Below are 20,619 nucleotides of genomic sequence, written 5' to 3' on the forward strand. Positions count from 1 at the left end.
GTGTAATCTCCTTGAGGGCAGGACTAATTCACATTCAATGTTGTTCCCAGCGACATTCTTGGCACATAAAGATGTTTGGTATTTATTTGTTAAATGAATGAATATGGAGATTAATGACACGTCAGATGAAATACATAAAATTAGCTCAGTTGTTCTGGTCATCTGCAAAGACTTACAGAAAAATCAATATTTAAGGTTCTTATTAGGAAAGCAAGTAATCCTCAAAGATTAAATAGCCTTTTTTGATTCCTTACGTTAAGAACTAAAGTCTCCAGTTCTATTTTTTGGCAGCATATTGTTTCTATATCTGTGTTAAAATTTATTTTATTCTGCTTGGTGTTACAGTTGGCTAGTCATCTGCTTTTATAAGATTATAAGCTACTTGAGGGCAGAGGTCACACCAATGGTCTCTGCCTTCTCATAGCATAAAGAACAATGAACAGATACAATGAGCTTAATTCATGTTTGCAGCATTCCATTGAACTGCCTTGAATGTGTCACACATGCAAAGGTGGTATATGTGCTGATGAGAGTGTGAGGCTATCAGTTAAGAAGGGAAGAAAATTAGCAGAGATTTGCTGTTTACTCTGAATCACTTTTCTATGGGAAATTGATCAACTAAAGTTTTAACTTACAGAGCAGACTCTTATACTATATATTCCACTCTATTCCTTACCTTATCTTCCACAAAGAACTTTCTTGATGGCTCCAAATTACAAAGGTTTGACACATAAGTCACTGATATATCAATATACCCTATAAAAATTAATAGATGGTCCCCACCAAAGCAGTCAATAATTTGAATACTTTTATGATTATTATCCTATTACATATTCTCAGATTTACACAGAATTAATTTTATTTATTTTAGGACAATACCAGGGGAAAATCCCACTCTTCTTCCCACTTTCTTCTTAAAAGAAAGGAACACATGTGTGAAACTATTCGTGCTGATTCCTCAAAAATGCTGAATGCCAAGGAAAATGTATTGACTCGAATGAAGTGATGATCATCTGCAATGATCAGTCCATGAGTCCAAAAACTCAGCCAAGTGGGTGGCATGATTCAACGTTCAAGTATAGTGTAGCCCACTCCATGTGGCATAAACACAGAGTCTAGTGCATGGACAGTTGTTTCTGGAACAATGTTATTAAGTTTCTTCAAACATTTAGAAAGTGTATTTATTTTAATCACTGTAATCATAACAGGAATGTGTGTAGGTGCTTAAAATAATACAAATGCTACCTATATGATACAAGTCACTGAGCAGTGAAAATGGTTTCCCAGACTGCAAATAGCCAGGGTAACAAATACATTTCATGTTGAAAATCTGGGTCATTTTATACCAAGGAACAATTTAATGGTGACAGTAAAAAAATTAAATTTTAAATATAAGGTCTAAGGTTTAATCGTATTTCTGAAAATAGTTTATAGCACTATCTTTAAAGTGTGAGTGTGTGTGTGCATGTGGGTGTGTATAAATATAAATATAAATTTTGGATCAGGGTATAAGCTGCTCTGAAAAAGCATGAAATAGGAACAAATATTAGTAGTCTGAGGATAATTCATAAATTGAATACTTAAATTTAAAGGCTCCTGAAAGTTGTAATTACTAAAGATTTAGGACAATCCAGGTCAAGACTCTGTGGGGAAGTAAGTAAGCCCCTGGGCTAGGAGTAGAGCAAGTGAAAGCACCAGAGTGCCATGGTCCCAAGGCCATGAAGGTGATTCAGGTGCTAGACTAAGCATGTGTGCTCTCACCTGTGAAACTTTTCCTACTTTCTCGAGGCTGTGTTCCCTCCTGTACCTAACCATGGCTTGTTAAATGGTGCACACTGCCTGGATCCTCCCCTAACTTCTTGTATATGCTCTCCTCAGTTGTGTTTTCGACGTCTGCTTAGTTACCTGACCCAAATGATGATTGCTTGCTTTATTTGGTGGGTTTACTTTGGATTATACTTTAAGCCCATGAAATCTTTAGTGATGACTCAAGAGGACAGGTTAATTCCTTCCCTGGGTGGTCCAAAGATTGCAGAATTTTTAATTTTGTCATTGAGGATAAAAGGGGTAATTTGAATAAATATGGAATAAGAACAGAGCTATATTCTCTGGGGAAAATTTAGCCAGATAAAATACAATACTTCTTTTTGAGTTACTTAAATTCTCAGTTATATAGAATTTGATTTCTTCTAGGGCTCTGATTGTTGAGCTGCGAAAATTGATGGAAATAAGGTTGTTTTATAACTTTCAGTTTCCTAACAGTGAAAAACAACAGAATATCCTGCCTTCATATTCCTGACACTTCCCAGGATTGGCCTCCTTTCTTGCTTTCCATGATACTTCATGTTCTTAATCTCCCTTTCCCACTCTTCCCTGTCTCTTTCAGGATCCTACTGCCCTCCAAATCTGGTCATTACCCATGGTTCCATTCCCTGTTCTTTCTCTCTGGTTTGTTACCCTTGCTCTCCTTACCTACTCTTTTAGCTTCTACCATCACCCCACTAGTGATGGCTCAAATTTATACTTCCAACTCCTCCATAATTCCAGGCACTTATTTCCACTGCCTGTTGAATATCCTTATGACTATATCCATCTGTATTTAAAATTCAGCATTTCTTTACAAACTCAACATTGTCTCGCTAAAATAGTCACTATCTTTTCCAGTCATCTTTGACCACACTCTCTCCTTTAGTCCTTCTATCTAAGTAGTTTCTACTAATTTTCATCTCCATAATAATTCATGTATGTCTTCTAATTTTTAAAATCACCATTGTCCTCATTTACTATTTGGTTACTAGTAGTCCAGTTCATATAGGGCACACGTGATAAATGCTTGCTCCTTTACCATTATTTATCACCTTCATTGCCTCTTACCTGGATTATTCTAGTAGAATTCTAACTGACCTTCCTGCTACCTTTCTTTTACTCCTCTAATTTATACTATATATAGCTGCCAGGTTACTCTTCTTCTTTTTGTTTTGTTTTTGTTTTTGGCCTTGCTGCGCGGCTTGTGGCATCTTAGTTCCCTGGCCAGGTACTGAACCCGGGCCCTTGGCAGTGAGAGTGCAGAGTTCTAACCACTGGACCACCAGGGAATTCCCCAGATTACTCTTCTTAATGCACAGGTCTGACCAATTGCTATTACCCAATTATACCAAAGCAGGCAAGGCTTTAACCAAATGTGATCCTACCTTTCAGCTAAAATTCCAAAGTACTTTTAAAATACATTTTCAAAGGCAATTTAAACATTTTTCCTTCAATTTTTTTTTGATATAAATGATGATAAATAGATGAGTGGACCATATCTTACAATTAAAGCCAAACTCCTAGTGCCCACAGATTGCAAAACCAGTTAACTCCCCTTCTAGAATTAAACCTTAACAAGGCTTCTTTCTTTCTGGGCGTACCACGGATATCATTTATACTGGGTAAGAATGCAAGTTGTTAATTATTGAATGGACTCAAGCATTTTAACAGTCTAGATAATAAATTTTTATTCAGATGGTATTGCTTTGCTAGAGTTACTAGCAACAAAAACAACAGTAACATGATTAAATCAAACAAAATACATCATTGAGTTTTTGGTAGAAAAACTTGTTTTGCTAATAGCTTTTTTTTTTCTTCTCTTACAGAAGTAATGCTTACTGTAAAAGTTCTAATAATATAGAACTGTGGAAAGTAAAACGTGAAAGTTTCCTTTCTTCAACCTCACAGCCCACAGTTAATAATTGGACTTTTATCTGTTAACATTTTTTTTCTAAGTACATACAAGTATTTGAAATAAGCATTTATATTATTTCTGGTACAGAACTAGGAACACCCTAGTAAACATACTGCCTGTGCTCCACCCAGATCCCTTTGGAGCCTGTTTGCCAGTTCTGGCCATCCTCTTGCCCTGTGTGTTTGCTGGAGGCTGCCCTTGGGCTACTGGAGGGGCTTTGTGGCACACAGGGATGGAAGTGCTTGGGAGTTGATGACCCACTAGATCAGGGTGTAGCCAAGGACTGACTGGTGAATGAATAATTTACCTCCAGAGCTCCTTCTGGGATCAGACTGAGGTTGAGACTTTGCCTAAAATAACACCCTATTTACCCATTCCAGGACTTGCTTGCTCTACTCCCTGTAAGTTTCTGCTGGAGCCCTTCCTTAATATGTCATTTGTGTGTAAATCCTTGTCTCAGGCACTGTTGTTGAGAACCCAGCCTAAGACAATCAGATACATCAAACCAATCTTTCTGCTTTGTCAATCATGAGGATTAAGCACTTTTTCTTTCAGTAATCTTTCCTAGGCTCTCTGCTAAATGTCTTCATGTAGTTTATGTACTCACTTTCAAATGGGAGAAAAATGCTACTGACCTAGCACCGCTTTCCTTTGTTTTTAGAGAAGCGGTGATAAAATTGCAAATGTGCATCAGCATTCTCTCTCACACATTAACTAAATACTGAGCCAGGAACAGGGGTAAAGTAAACAGAGAACTGAACAAAACTGACCTGTGTGAGGGAGAATTTGTGACTCTGTCTCCATGTGCTTCTCTAACCAAATGATCTTAAGCCTTATGTGGGGCAATGAAATTTCACGCTCAGAAATGAGGTTAAAGACTTCTTAAGACCCTTAACATTTAAAAAAGAGATTTTAAATTATGATAATTAAGACTACCTCAAACCTAATGTATAGTCCTGTAACTGTTTTGTTCTCTGACTTTTACTAGAGAAACAACTAAACAAACAAAACCACTTCTTGTCAAGGTCCTTCAACTGCTTGCAATCCAGGAGGAGGCAAGTTTATAAAATAAGGCAGCTAAAAAAACAACACATGGTGGCCTATAATCAGATTCACATGGTCCACGTTGTAGACATTTAGAGAAGCACATAACTATTCTGTAGAGAAGTTATCAGGAAAAGATTTACTAAAAAGTTGACATTAGAATTGGGTCTTGAAAGTTGTAGCACTTAGGTAATGAAAGGTCACGCATTCCAAGTAGAAGTTCATGGATAAGTGCTAAGCTTAGAATGAGCATACTTGGTGTGCTTTGAGGAGAGAAGGAAGCATTAAGGGGATCTCTGAACAAAGCAGAAGGTATAGACTCAGGAATCATGTTCAAATTGGGTTTTATATAGTTGGATAGGCAAGGTGAGGTCAGATAATGGAAAATCTCAAATGCTGGGCTGAGGAGTTTCGACTTGATTAGAAAGGCCACAATGATGGAGTATAGATTTTTAAGCAAGTAAATGGCATGATATTAGAGGTTTTATAAAGATTAACTTAGCCTTGGTATATCAGAGAGTTTATTGTAGGGTTTAGTATATCAGAAAATTTATTACTAAAAATTTGTTGGAGACTGCAATTTTGTATGAAGATAAAGGCCTAGATTTGAAGAAATGACAAGGTAGGGATAAACGCTAGAGACCATAAAAGAAAAAGATGCCAGAACTTGGTAACTGACTATTAGGGGTGGGGTATAGAAAAGATTAGAAGATGAGTCTAAGGTTTAAGCTTTTGAGTACTTTGGAAAACGTGTGTGTGTATGGGGGGTGGGGTGGAGAATGGAGCTGCACATAAAGAAAGCTTATTAAGGTGGGAGAGTGCCTTAATTGATTTTTAGACACTTGGGGTTAAAGCAGAATGTTCTGGCAGAAGTGTCCTGTTGGCATTTTATTTCCTGGAAATAAATATGAAACTAAAGCTTGACTGAAAAACTAGTGTTGGAGATATAAAATTTGTGTTCATTAGGGTAAAGATGAGAATTTAAGCTTCAGCTAGAACTGGATACATTCCTAACAATGGGAATACATAGAGAAAATAGCTGAAGATGGAAAACTGAAGCCTATTAACCGCCCACTTAAGTTCTGCTTAGAGATATCATTACATCTGAATGGTCATTGGAGGTTATATGCTAATTTAGCAAAAGACATAGCCTATTTTGTTAGTTTAACACTACATGAAGCCAGGAAATATAACCTCCTTCTCCACAGTTCCCTCGTTCTGCTTTCGCTCTTTAGAATTCCCTCATTCCTCCTTTGGGGAATATGGACTAGGAAAGGCAGAGGGGAGAAGGGTAGGGGAAATCTGTATTTACTCCTTCTCCCACGTCATCGTCATACTCTGTTCTCTAAACTATTGGATCTGGAATGAATTCTCATTGTAGTCGTATATTAAGAACTGAGGTCCCTCTATATTGGGTTAATACGTGACTTCAGTGCACATACTCGCCAACTTTTGTTTTTTGCTTTCTGTTTTTTTAATCTGATGACTGAAGATTGTGCCCCTGCTTCTGCTTCACAGGGACCTAGTAAGGATTAAGGAGAAAAACTCGGGAGCGCCCAGGGGATGCATATCTATGGATATTTCACAGTATACTCAGTTTATTGTCTTTAGTTCCAGTAAAAATAGACTATTGGGGATAAGTTCAAAGTCTATGGAATCTGGTGTTAATACAACATGACTCAATGTTGCAAAGGAATATGCTTTTGAAAACCTCTCTAGAACTCAGATGTTTAATGAATATGGTAATGATAATAAAGCTAATAATTATAAATAATATTTCTGTGTTAAAAATGTATCTCCGGGACTTCCCTGGTGGCATAATGGTTAAGAATCTGCCTGTCAATTCAGGGAACACAGGTTCGATCCCTGGTGCAGGAAGATCCCACATGCTGCGGAGCAACTAAGCCCGTGCACCACAACTACTGAGCCTGCGCTCTAGAGCCCGCAAGTCACAATTACTGAAGCCCGCACACCTAGAGCCCGTGCTCCACTGCAAGAGAAGCCACCGCAGTGAGAAGCTCACGCACCGCAACGAAGAATAGGCCCTGCTCGCCGCAACTAGAGAAAGCCCGCGTGCAGCAAGGAAGACCCAACACAGCCAAAAATAAATACATTAAAAAAAAAAAAATGTATCTCCCTGATGATACAATTGTTCCCATGTTATTCCCCTGAATTTTAATTAGAACATGCTACTTCTTTAAATTGGATAGAGGCAATAGTGTGATAAGACAACATGTATCTAAACTGTCTTCATTTCACACTTTTTTGGTTATAACCACTATGGCATTGACTTTCTTCTGTTCTTGTTCCAAACCAGATTGATTTTCAAGAGAGAAATTTCCCACGTAGCTCTTGGACCCAAAGAGAAACTGACAACTGATCAGACTCCTGTTGCAACTTCCACTGTAATTTCAACACAACCCTCTGAGAAAGCTTTTACCATATGTGAGAATACAGTGACCCACAGGGAAATTTCAAAAAATTAGACCACTCTGATATAACAAGCCTTTTCAATCCTGTAATCAGTGGCTATTTAAAAAGAACAACTGCACAATTTAGATTGTCACTCAAGGACTAAAATACCAAGAAGGTGATTTTAGATCTGTAATGTTTCCCCATAAATTATATCATAATAATTTTTTAAAATCTGATGCAGAATATATTTTTTACTTCTCTAGAGCAAGAATATAGTGCATCAAGAATTACAGTTGTTAATAAGGTACAGATAAAAACTTACCATATAGAGTAACATTTGTGTTTTGGCTTTTTTATTCAAATATTCTCTATTGACAAAAATATTTTTCATTATGAAGAAGGCACTATGGGAAAGTAGAAAGAGCCTGAGCTTACAAGTTAGTCCTGGATTCAAATTCCCACTTGGCCACTTTCTGGTTTTGTGGCCTTAAATGAAATATTTAATCTTATTTTCATTCTTGTTATTTCTTAATCTATAAAATGAGGAATAATAATGACTACTTAACAAGACTTATTCCAACTAACTAAATGTGCTTGACACATAGTAGGTGCTTAGTAAAAAAAGAAAGTATTCCTTTGCTTGGATATATGAAAGTTCATACAATATTGTTGTGTGATTTCTTCTCTTAATAACTCCCCATTTTAGAAGGTCAACTAGTAAAACCAACCAAGGATAAACGAGCTAGGTAGAAAGTCAGTGTTTGTTTTATTTGAATAGCTGTAACATCACACAGCAAATACACTTTTAGTGATTTTTGGTGAGCTGATCTTTAAAAAAAGACAATGAAAAAATACGAACTGCCAAAAAGTCTCACCATATATGGCTATTTAGTTTCCAAGCTGGGTTCTGAGTTATCTAAGTTATCATAAGGAACATTCTGACATTCAGGACTTTTGTAAGAGCTGCACAAATCCCTGGTCAATTTATAGGTAGATACCTGCCCACACTGAGCATACTCAACAGAAAGTTTTCTTCCTCCATAGCCCCTTGCCCCTCCTTTGCATCCTCTCAAACTAATTACAGTTTATGTTCAGGAAAGAACATTCCTCTTTGCAACCCTTCCTTTCTGTTATTACTTAGGTCATATACAGCAAGACATCCAGATGCTCTGTTACTAGTTAAGTAACTGAACTTTACCTCTTTGGGCCTAAATTGCCTCATTGGTATTAGGTCAGTGACTCTCAAGTTCTGGTCCCGGAACTTAGACTTCGTTAGAATCACCTGAGATATATGTTCAAGATACACATTCCTGAACGTAGCCTCAGACTTCTGAATTTCTGGGGGTGGGGTCAAGAGTTAACAAGTTCCACAGGTCATTCTATGTATAGTTGGGTTTAGGAACCAGTATAGTCTTTCCCGCTTGCAGACTCCAAGTCCATCCAATTCTTGATTTTCCAACTAGGCTTTAAGTATTACGGGTGTGTTTATTCTCCTCACCTCTGAGAGAGGCTGAGAGGCCTGGTGGACCTCTTCTAGGGGTTGTTTAGGACAATCTGGGCCACAGGAGAAAACTTTGTGAATCAAGCTGGCATTGCATTCTCTCTGGGTGCCCTCCAACTTTTTCATATATCAATTTTTCCTCAGTTCTTAAGAGAGATGAATTAGCTTTAAAGAATTATGGCTTGAGATTTTCCTGAATACGTAAGTATTGACAGTACATGGAAGTCTTCACACTGACTACATCATTTCTATTAATGATATAGGAACTTTACTTGATTTAGTCCTTGTTCCAGCTATATATACGTATGAAAAATTGCTTTTCAACTGCAATTGGTTGGAAATAAAAGTGTTTATTTGGGGAATAGATTCTGCCCTGTGAACCTCTGATATGCTATGGTATTAATTTTTTCAGTTCTCAATATGAAAGGAACACAAATGCATCGTAGGATATTCAGAAAGTATAGAAAATTATAAGGAGAAAGATTGAAATTACCCATAATCCTACTATACAGAAACAACACTCAAGACTTTGATGCAATTTTTCCAGTTGTGTTTGCACACAGATTATGCAAAAATAAATATTTAGGATTTTTGCCAAATACGTAATTTTAATCCTTCTCTTCCTGCTTAATATTTTATATTGAACATTTTCTCCTATTTAATGTTCTTCAAAAACAAACATAATTTAATGGCTATATACTATTTCAACAATATGAAAAACCATAATTTATGCAATAACCTCATTTTTATGTGTAGATTGTTTCTAACTTACTGTTCTTATAATCATTCTACAATGAGCATTTTTTAGCCATACTTTGAATTGCTTACTATTTCCTTAGCATTTTCTCCTAGACAAGAATTACTAAAACAGTCTAAATTTTTAAAGGTTCTAGATATGTATTACAAACTACTTTTCAGAAAAATTCAAAAATCAACACCAGGACTGTATAAGAGTGTCCATTTTTCATAATATCCTTAAGTAGAGTTATTATCATTAAAAAAAAATTTGCTAATTGAAATCCTTGTTGTTTTAACTTGCTTTTCTTTAAATATTAGAGAATTTGAATTTTTCCATAGGCGTTTTGAGCCAGTTGTTTTTCTTGTACTACAAATTGTCTTATGTTCTTTTCCCTTCTTTTTTTATTACTGTTAATGCTTTTCTGAAATAATTTCTCTATATTAATTATATTGACTTTCAATGTCTTATTGTTTGCAAATAGTTCCTGGTTGGCCGGTAGATTTTTAATCTATTTGTGATGATGACACAATTTTTAATGGTGTTAGTAATGATGGGTTACCATACCATAAAATGAGAACTTATCCATGGTAAAAATCTAGGTGGAAAATCTAGGTAGTGCAGATCTTTGGTACAATTAAGAAATGTCTGTGTGATGCACATGGCCTGGATTTTTACAAACATGCATCACAGAGCTAGAAGAGTCTTCAGGAACTATCTCTCCTCCTCCTCCCCATTTGTCTGGTGAGGAGATCAAGGTGAAGTAAGACCATGCCATATCTTTACATGTTAAACATTATGTTGTTTCATTTTCCAGAGGAAAAAAAAAAGAGATATTATGTCCTTCCTCTGATTATGAGTCTAATAAAACTTCTGATACTTAGGTCCCCTCACAGACCTATTGAATCAGAATCTCTGGAGCTGGAGCTTGAAATCCTCATTTTAACAAGTTCTGCTGGTGATTTGTAAGCATTCCAGAGTCTTAAAACTACTCGTGTTAGGGAGCTCAGATGATCACAGTGGCGAATTTTCTCTCATGCTAATAGCTTCTTCAATTTTCTTCCCCTCAGTGTTCAGGTACTCAATTTGCATTATGTTAGATTGTACTCGTTACATGTTGGTTTACAAAAGTTTTTAAGTGTGTGCCAGGAATCTGAAGCTAGGATTTAAACTCATACAAGGCAGGAGATGTAACTCCCCCCCCCCCCACTTTTGTCTCTTTTTAGACCACTTTGCATAATGCTGCAAAAGTTATTGACTCATAGGGATTCAAAGCACCAAGGAAATGGAGACATTCTCATATTAAAAAAAAAAACAAAAACCCTCTTCTTTATATTAGGAAATGGAGGCAGAGGGTTTTAAATGTCTTCCAAAGTGTGTCAGGTTTCATGGTTTTTGATTTACTGTTTTGTGTGTGTGTGTGTGTGTGTGTTTTAGCTTGTGGATGATAAATCTTGACTTATACTACTCCAGTGATATTTTTAAAAGTGTTTTTATAAGACATTTTAGAGGCATCCTTTTGTAGCAGAGAGAGATATGAGATAATAAATTAGAATCTTGATTCTGTTTAGTTCAGCAAGACTTTATTGAGAACAGTACTTAATCATAGAAAATTAAAAAAAAATATTTTGCTTTATTCTACAGTGTTCCCAGCTCTTTTCTTTGAACTATGGATCTATTGCTGTGGGATGGAGCACAGCCCTGTCCTCGAAGGACTTGCACTTAATTTTTGGTATTGTTTTATTGTATATAATTTCATATAATTTTATTCTCTATAATTATATATAACATAATTATATTATATTAACATAACATATTTTGGAAGCACTTGCATTGCTCTTGTTTGTTTTAATAATACCATTGCTGATTTACATTTGTATGTAGTTTCATGGTCTTTTCAAAGAATATTTACACACATGGTCTTAGGAGAGCTTTAAGAATTTAGTATAATATAACAGGTAATTTTTATTGCGTGTATACATTTATTGAGTGTATACTACATGCCTGACTCCAAGTTTCCTATGGATTCCTTCACTGGATTGTTACAAGAATGCTATGAGGTGCACTGTATTATCTCCCATTTATCAGGCATGAAAATGGAGCTGAACAAGGTTAAGTAATTTATGTGACAGGACCAGATTTTAGAAACCAGGCAGTCTGACTTAAGAGCCCACAGTCTTAACCATTAAACACACTGATTCACCAGAGCATAGGTAACTGTAAAATAATCTGACAGATAAGGACATTCTTGTCAAACTTCTTATATTGCTCTAATAGAAGGGTGTATATGGCTGAACTTGCTTGCAATGCTTAGTAGAATATTTTCTGTGGGTGAATATAAGCCCTGGATGTTGGTCAAACAGTGACCAGAACCTCTTTTGAAATCTCCAAAACCAGAAAAAATATTTTTATTCAGTTGCACTTTTTTTTTTTTTACTTGAAGGCACCAAACAGCATAGCTACTAAATAAAGCCAAAACTATCAAGTAAAAGCGTGGGAGGTTTTAACATACATATTCAAAACTAAATCAAGTAAACAAAAGCAATAATGTAGAAGAAATGAGTAATATAAGTAACAAGACCTATTAATAGTCCAATACAGAATCTTACATCCTTTAAATACTGTATAATTTTTTTAAATGTCCCTGGAATATTTACAGAAATTGATCATGTGGCTGGCCAAAAAGAAAGCTTAAAACCCAAGGTGCAGACTTTACAATTCATGTTCCCTGATAGCTATACAATAAATTTGGACATTAAGAAACATTTCTTAATAACTCTTGGATCAAAAAAAAAAATAAGAACAGAAATTACGAACTATCCCCAAGGCAGTAAAAATGGGACACAGAACTCAAAATTTATGGAACATAGAAGAAGTTATACTCAGATGAAATTTATAGCTTTAAGTGGCATCATTATTAACCGATGATTAAAAACGAAGGTACCTTGTAGTTATCCTAAGAAATTAAAATATACACAAAATAAACCAGAATATATTAATAAATATAAAATCTAAAATTTATGAAATAGAAAATAAACAAAAAAGCTAGAAAGGCTAAATAAATAAACATGGACCGCGGCTATTTAAACAGATTAATAAAACAGATAAATCTCTTGTAAGCCTGATTAAAGAAAAAAGAGAAGGAGCAAAATATGAAAGATTAGAAAGGAGAAAGGAGTCATAACTACAGCTGTGGAAGAGACTAAAAGACCTAAGAAAATGTGTGGTAACACATTTGATAACTCAGAGGAAATTGATGTTATAACAAAAGTAAATCACTAAAATTGATCTGAAAGTAGACAAACTTTAGTATACTAAATGCTTTAGAAAATACTGGAAAGATGAATAAAAAGAAGCCATTAAAGAAGTTAATAGGACTAGATGCCTTTGTGGTTAAGTTTAATCAAATCCTTAGAAATCATCCATCCAAGTATTTAAACTATTCTAGATCATAGGAAAAGATGTAAATCTTCCCACAGTTCACAAAACCAGCTTAATCTTAACACCTGCTAAAGACAGTACAGATAAAACAATTGCAATCCAACCATCTTATAAATACAATAGCAAAAAAACTCAAATGAAAATATAATCAAACTGAACATAGCATTGTAACAAAAAAATACAAACGATAATACACTATTACTGAGTAGAATTAATCCCCAAAATGCAAGAATGGTTCAAAATCATGAAAATTAGTAGTGTAATTTTATATGCTGAAGGAGAAAAATCATGTGATTTTTACTAATAAAGGTAAATTTTATTAGAAGGCAGTTGTTAATATTTGTCAGACATACCCATTAAAAACTCTATGTGAAATAGGGAAAGAAATTACTTACCTATAATTAAAACCTCTAAAAAGCCAACAGCAAGAAATTAAAATTGTTCATGCTAACTATGCCAAAACATAAAAACAACACAGCAATATTTACCCTCACCAAAAAAATGAAATAATTGGTATAAATTTGTAAAAAAAGAGATAAAATTATATCTTCTTGGAGATATTATTATGTATTTAGAAAACTTAAGAAATTCCAGTAATATCAAATAGAAGTAAGAAGAAAATGTGGTAAATTAATTGGTATATCATATTTCAAAAAATCTAAAATGCCATGGATTTTAAGATATCCCATTACTTTATATACTCCCAAGAAGGAAAAAAGTTGCCACTTATAATTAAGATATTATTATAGGATACATCTCATTTTCAGAGATGTTAAAATGTGTGTTTCAGAATTGATGAGATAAGACAGATATGAAAAAAGCAATAGTTTCAGAATTTCACTTACCTAGAAATAAAAATTTTTAAAATATTACCTTTACTATAGTGACAATCTATGAAATACTTAGGAATGAATTCATCAAAAAAGATATAGGACCTATATGGTAGAAAAAGCCATAAACTGTTGTGTAAAGAGATAAAATTCTCTGAACAAATGGATCAATATGCCATAATTTTGGATGAGAAGAGTTAAAATGGTAAAAACGCCCATGCTCCCAAAATTAATATGTAAATTCAGTACAATGCCAATAAGGGTATTTTGGGGAGAGAATTTGACAAGATGATTTAAAATTCATATTAAATAATAAATATTTAGAATAGCTAATAAAATTAAGAAAACAAGAATAGTAAGGGGGGATTAAGCAGAAGAGATGATAAAGCATTCTATAAAGCTACCATAATCTAAATAAGCAGTTACTAGCATAGAAATTACAAACTGATCGGGGCAGGAAAAAAAGACATTGTATTTTAATTCAATGGGAAAAGAAATAGTTTAGTTCATAAATGGTGTTGGTAAAACTGACTCTCCACCTGAGAGAAAATAAAATTTGACGCTCATTTTTTATCATATAAATCCTAGATAAATTAAATCACAACATGTAAAAAATAGAACAAGAAAATGTATGTGGTGATATGTAAAAATCAATAGTTGAAAAAATATTTGCAACACAGATGACAGTTAAAGTGCTATTATCTGAAATATAAAACAAGAGTTTGTACATTGATAACCATAAGACAAAACACACCCAAGGAAAATGGACAAAGGATTTGAATGGATAGTTCATAGAGGAACAAGTCCAGATGGGCAATAAACAAAAAGATATTTAATTTTTTTTTTTACTAGTCAGGAAAATGCTAGTAAAATTTAAAAGAAACAACATTTTACACATCAGTTTGAAAAGTTTTAAAGGAAGATTACACCTACAGTAGGTGGGAATTTGGGGAAGAGGATATTCTCATGTATGATTGGTAGAATGCACTTTTCCGAAAGCGCTCTGGCAATACTTTTTAAGTAAAAAATACACATACCGTTAGACTCAGCAATTTCATTCCTGTGATTCTGCGCCATAGAAGTAAAAGTCCTAGTCTCTAAGGATGATTATTGAAGCTCTGTTTGGAGAGGCACAATACTGAAAAACAAAGTGAATAACTATTAATAGAGGAATGAGTAAATCAACTGTGGTATATTCAAAACATAGAGTATTATAAATCTACTAAAAGAGTAAGGTAGACCTATATCACCTAATTCAAATGGATATTATGCACTGTTAAGCAAGAAAAGGAAGATGTAATTCTTGCATACAATATAATACCATTTTGGTAAAACAAAGAGTGATTCACCTCTCCCCTGTATGTGTCCAAGATATGAACATGGAGAAAGGTGAAAGGAGATGTTTAACACTGGTTATCTAGGTGGGAGGTGGAGAGAGGGAGAAGGAAAGTGGGGGAAGAAAGAGGGAAAAAAAAAAAATGCAATATAGTATATAAAGAATCGACTTTGAGCAAGAACATAAGAAAAGAGAGGGAGGAAAAAAAAACCCCAAACAACAAGTGAACAACTCTAACAGCTCAGAATTAAATGCCCTGATAGAAGAGTGGATCATTATCTTGGCACAAATAGGGTTGGACTAAGTCTAGAGAGGGACACACAGGCGAGAATTTTGAAAACTAACAGAGCCTTCATTTAGAGATGCTAGTTAAGAGTGAAATCTCCATGCAGATGGAATTAGGGACTGATTTCAGAACCCACAACTATGATCTTTACTTTTAGTTATATGTGTAACTTTGAGTGGATGATAAAATGTTTTGGAGGTCTCAAAGATTTAATTTTACAATGTGGTGATTCCTTTGTTTACCTATACACTCAATATCTGTCTTCCTCTGGTAAAATTAAATAAATGAAAGAACATTTTTCTCTCACCATTTTCAGATTTAGATCATGGTGTGTATCATTTTATTTTGGAAACTTCCTGGTGCTCTCCAGAAATAAGAGTAAATATAATCTGTTACTGGTTTTCACGAATGCCTTGCACTTAGTAGGAATTCAATAATAATTTGCTGAACAGGATTATATTCCACTTTTTCTGAGTGCTTTACAGCTGAGATAAATCACCACTGGCTAATAAACAAGAACTCCTAATCCCAGTGTACCCAGCATTCCTTCCTTTTTCCTCCTCTTGTAGGAGATAAGGCTTTTTATTTTATTTAAGTGCCAAAGATCTGAAAATGCAGGACATCAGTCACAATGAATAATACCAATTCCACCTTCACTCAAGTGTGTATTTGGACAGTAACAGGTGATTAAAGCTATCACTGTATTACCTTGCTAACTGGAGGCACTTACCACATTCTCCTGGTTTCTACGGCAACTGATTAAAGAATTTAAGAACTGAGGCCTCATTTAGGCTGATGCCCTTGGAAAGGTAGAATTTCTTTTCCAGAGGCTGTACTGGGAGACAAGGCTTATTTGTTTTAATGTTTTCCATTTCCCTGAATTTCACAACACAAGGTGCTCAGATACCTTTTGGTACAACCTACTGGAAAATGTTACCAATATAAATATGTAGAGCTCAGTTTTGCCAATCCAAAAAACTCAGTGGGATTACTGGTAAATAGGAGGAAACTCAATGAAGACTCTGTTTCCTTTTTAGCTTCACTTTTTATTTACCTCTTTGCAGCACAAGCTGTAAACAGTGAGATTGATGATATCAGGCCAAGGCCTCAGTGAAGGGCTCTCCCTTACAAAACTCATGGATTTGGATTGGTCCAATACAGACATTTCATGCAATTACGCTGTTCAGCCTTGACACCCTCTATGATAAACTGCCACTGAGATAAATTCAGTGGTTCTCTTGAATGAGTTCATTTGAGTTACAAAATGGTCTCCAGGGAGAGTCAGGGCTTGCTTCCAATGGAAGGTTAAGGGATTTTTTTTTTTTTTTCCTGTTTAATCAGGAGGCATAGCTAGTCTGAGATCTAAACAGCAAATTGTTCATGTACTTCCATAGTACTCCCAGCCTTGGCCACAGCCTTGCTTTCTCTTTGTGAATTAATTACCCAAATCTCTTAAAAGAAGTGATTTTTTTCATTAACTCACTGAGGTATTATATGAGCACTTCACTGCCACATATAAGTTACTACTTTTGTTCTTTTCTCTTGCAAAAGAAATATTAAATCTTAGCTATCAGATGTAAAAGGCAGTGCTTGCTGTTCTTTGATGCAAGAATAATGTTGATTACATTTCCATACATTTTGGGGGTAATGTTATTATGACTCAAAGTCTTGAGATAACTTCAAAGTTGCAATAAATCAACATAACTGATGGAATGACTCTAGCGTGTAAGGAAGGATCACACCAGTACGTAAACTGTGAGATCTTACCTGTTGGGCTCACCACTATATCCCTGTGCCTTTTACAGGTGCCTGGCCTGTGATCCCCTCCACTCAGCAATGGAGAACTTCCCTCATATTAAATCCCTCTCACCCTTTGAATCTCTCTTGCTTCTTCTGCTACCAACTGGATACAACTCTCTGCTTTGAAAGGGCCCACGTGATTGGAATAAGACCATTGGAACAATCTCCCTATTTCAAGGTAACTTCCCTAAACTTAATTGCACTGCGAAGTCCCCCTTTTTTTTTTTTCCATGTAAAGTAACACAAGCATGGACATGATATCCCATCATATTTACAGTCCTGGGGAACAGAGAAGGAAATCCTGGGGGGGCCATATTAGAATCCAGCCCGGCATGCAAGGGAACCATTAAGATCAGAATAAAGGCAACAGTGGGGATGCCAAGATCCAGTGTGTTGAACTCTTGAATTTCTCTCAATTTAGGTCAATTAGAGCAAAATGTGGAGATAGGGTGGCTGTGACCACACCAAATCACCAATCCTGACCCATTCTGAGCCTCTTTCAGCAGACTCACCAGCAAGGTGGCTTCGGGGAGTAGGGAGAAAGCAGCCCCAGCATTTACACATGTGGAGCTCATAAGAGTCTGACATCCTTTAGGAATGGTACAAGAGGCGTGTGAGTACTCTTGACACTGAGAATTTTGCTGGTGGAAGGGAGGTGTATGATAATGATGAGAAAGTCTATGTCATCTCTGACCTTCTCTGAAACTTGTACCTGTTCATGGAAAAATGTTTTTGCCCAAAGGCCTCTTCATCTGTTCCCAGTTGTCATTTTAGTGTTAGGAAATAGGCAGGGGACTCTTGCCTGCAGAGTGACTTTGTAACAGCCCTCACCTAACAATCGGCTCCACAACTAGACATCCCGACACTGAGGAATGATAATTTACAAGGCAATTGCTATTTTTATTTCTTTATGTGGCAGAAAAGAAAACTCCGATTTTTTAGAATAAATTCCCTCCATCTAGGCAGAAAACTTTTGCCAAAGGCAACAACTAAAAATGAAATCTTCTTTTCATGCCTGTATTCCTGGGCTTCCTCACTTAATCAGGAGATTCTACAGGGACAGTGAAATAGACCACGAGCCTAGAATGTTTCAGAATCATTGAATTCCCTGGCTAGTACAGAAACTGCATTGTATTGAGTGCCTGGCTCACCTATTTGTAATATATGGCTTAAAAAAGCAGTTTGAATGAGACAATTTAATATTCTTCACAGTATTAAATGTCAGCATCAAGCGTTGGGCAGAATTCAGATTTCCTTCCTCCCACCTTCAAAACATGCTTTTTTTGTTTTCAGAGAAGAGTTAAGCTCTGTATTTTCACTCATAATCAACTGGAATAGATTTGGCTAGTCAGTTCCTCAGAATAATTGCTAGGCTCTTTAAACAAGCAGCCTCCCCAATTAACCTGTAGGGGATGGATGTCAGACGAAATGCCTGGTTCTCTGGGCAGACAGCAAGTTAATGGAGATAGTTCTTCATATGCTCTATTTGCATCTCTGACAGTGACAATATATATTGCTTTTCTTGGCCCTATTATTTAATTTCCACCAGTGAACTAATGGGAATAAAAAACCTTCTTTTTATTATGCAAGACTATGTTGATAAGAAACCATCAGCAATACCTATGTTGAGGTAATGATTTTGGTTTACAAACCCACTATTTTAATAGTTCATCTTCACGACAACACCACAGGGCAATATTTCGGGAAGGTGTTCTGGCACAAATTCCTTCATGAGGCCCTGGTTTTCCCAAGCAAATGCTACTTTGTAATGAACTTTTAGTCACCAAACTGTCCCATAAAGTATGTGAAGCTTATGGGCCTTAAATACAAAGCTGAGTGCCTTTTAGGTACTAATACCAAATTTGAAATGAATGGGTGCTACAGGTTTTAACACTGTGTTTCATTAGTTTTGCTTTTAATAGATCGGAGAGCTATGCCGTCACTGCCAGCCCATCTTTGGCTTGCCCGGTTACCCTCATTGTGATACCACTCCAGGTGTTGGCTTGCCCGGTTACCCTCATTGTGATACCACTCCAGGTGTTGGGACTATACTCAGGGAAGGGTTGATGGGCATCCCTCTCAGCATCAGGACATGCCCCCAAACTGTATCACTGCTATTGTGTCTGCCAAGATGGATGGAAGTTCTCTTTCTTCTCTGATAGGTTGAGAAGAGACATGGCTGTGTTGAGGAGATAGGGCACTTCGCTCGCTGCATTAGTTTCCTAGGGCTGCCAATACAAAGTGCTGGGAGGCTCAAAACAACAGAAATAGCTAAAAGACTGATATCAAGGTGTCATCAGGGCCATGCTCGCTCGAGAGTCTGGGTAGAATTCAGTCCTTGCTTCTTCCTAGTGTCTGGTCGTGGCTGTCAATCCTTGGTGTTCCCAGGCTTGCAGCTGCAACATTCCAATCTCTGCTTCTGTCATCACATGGTTTTCTCCTTCCATGTCAATGTCTTGATAGGACATTCTCCTCTCTGGGCATGTCTGTGTCCAAATTCCTCTCTTCTTATAAGGACACCAGTCATATTGGGTTATGGCCCACACGACTGACCTCATCCTAACTTGATTAAATCAAATGCTCCATTTTCAAATTAGGTCACATTCACAGGTACTGGAAGTTAGGACTTCAACATATCTTTTGGGGGAACACAATTCAACCTACAACATTCACTCTTTTCCCACTTTAATGTACAATGAGTTGAGCCAGAATGGTGACAAAATGTAACACAAACCCTCTCTCTAAATAGAGAGCCTCCACTTTCTTCCCCATAGCATCTCTGGAAGACAGGAGCAAGGCAAAGTTGCTTGTTTTTATCTTTTCTTTTTAAATTACATTTTCTATAAAGCAGTGTTTTTATGTAAAGACTTGCTCATTAAGAGGAAAAAGAACTTCTTTCAATTCTACTTTTGCAATGAGAAAATTAGTCTTTAGGGGATTCATATGAGTGCTCCCATTTTATAGATGAGAAAACTAAGACTCAGACAACTTTAAATATGTAGGTTATGCCTATGTTTAGACATGGTGTTTCTATTTAGTTTATTTAAGGAGTTAGCTAGTAGCCATGTGACTTCCCTGAGTTCATATACCTAGGAGAGAGAAGAATGCAGGTCTCTGGACTTCTCATCTGGTGGTTAGGGCCTACACATGGTTACTTCTGACCCTGTAATAGGAATATATTTCTGAGGCTAAAATCTCTGTTATACCCTTCTCCTCTGAGTTGACTTCTTCAACCTGTCATGGAGTTCTTTCTTTCTGAAAAGCCCTACTTTATGGTAAAATAAATACTCACAATTTGACATCTGTCATTGTCTGTCATCTTTTATCTTCATAATCACCTAGGGGGCTTGATGGAGCAGATTCTCAGCTCCTTCCTACCCATTGGAAAATCTAGGCATTTGTTTGGAACCCAAGTCTTTGATTTTTAGGAAGCTTCTCAGCTGTTTTTCTGTGTGTGTTTGTTTTTACCACAGGAGAAAGTATTTTATTTTTTTTAACATGATCAAGAA

The 20,619-nt window shown here is 36.0% G+C and overlaps 1 long non-coding RNA gene across 2 annotated transcripts in view; it reads right to left on the minus strand.

The window, feature by feature from the left end:
• The window catches only part of LOC309609853, a 161,370-nt gene that overhangs the window by 122,071 nt on the left and 18,680 nt on the right, over positions 1-20,619 (minus strand). Inside the window, exon 1 of one of the 2 annotated variants that reach the window (XR_014233622.1) lies at positions 14,726-17,479. This is a non-coding gene — a long non-coding RNA (uncharacterized lncRNA). Of the gene's footprint in view, positions 1-14,725; positions 17,480-20,619 lie in introns of those variants that run through there. The other variant, XR_014233623.1, reaches the window with a different exon arrangement.

The sequence above is a fragment of the Balaenoptera borealis genome (genome assembly GCF_965194805.1).
Source record: "Balaenoptera borealis genome assembly, chromosome: 13".
Lineage (NCBI taxonomy): Eukaryota > Metazoa > Chordata > Mammalia > Artiodactyla > Balaenopteridae > Balaenoptera > Balaenoptera borealis.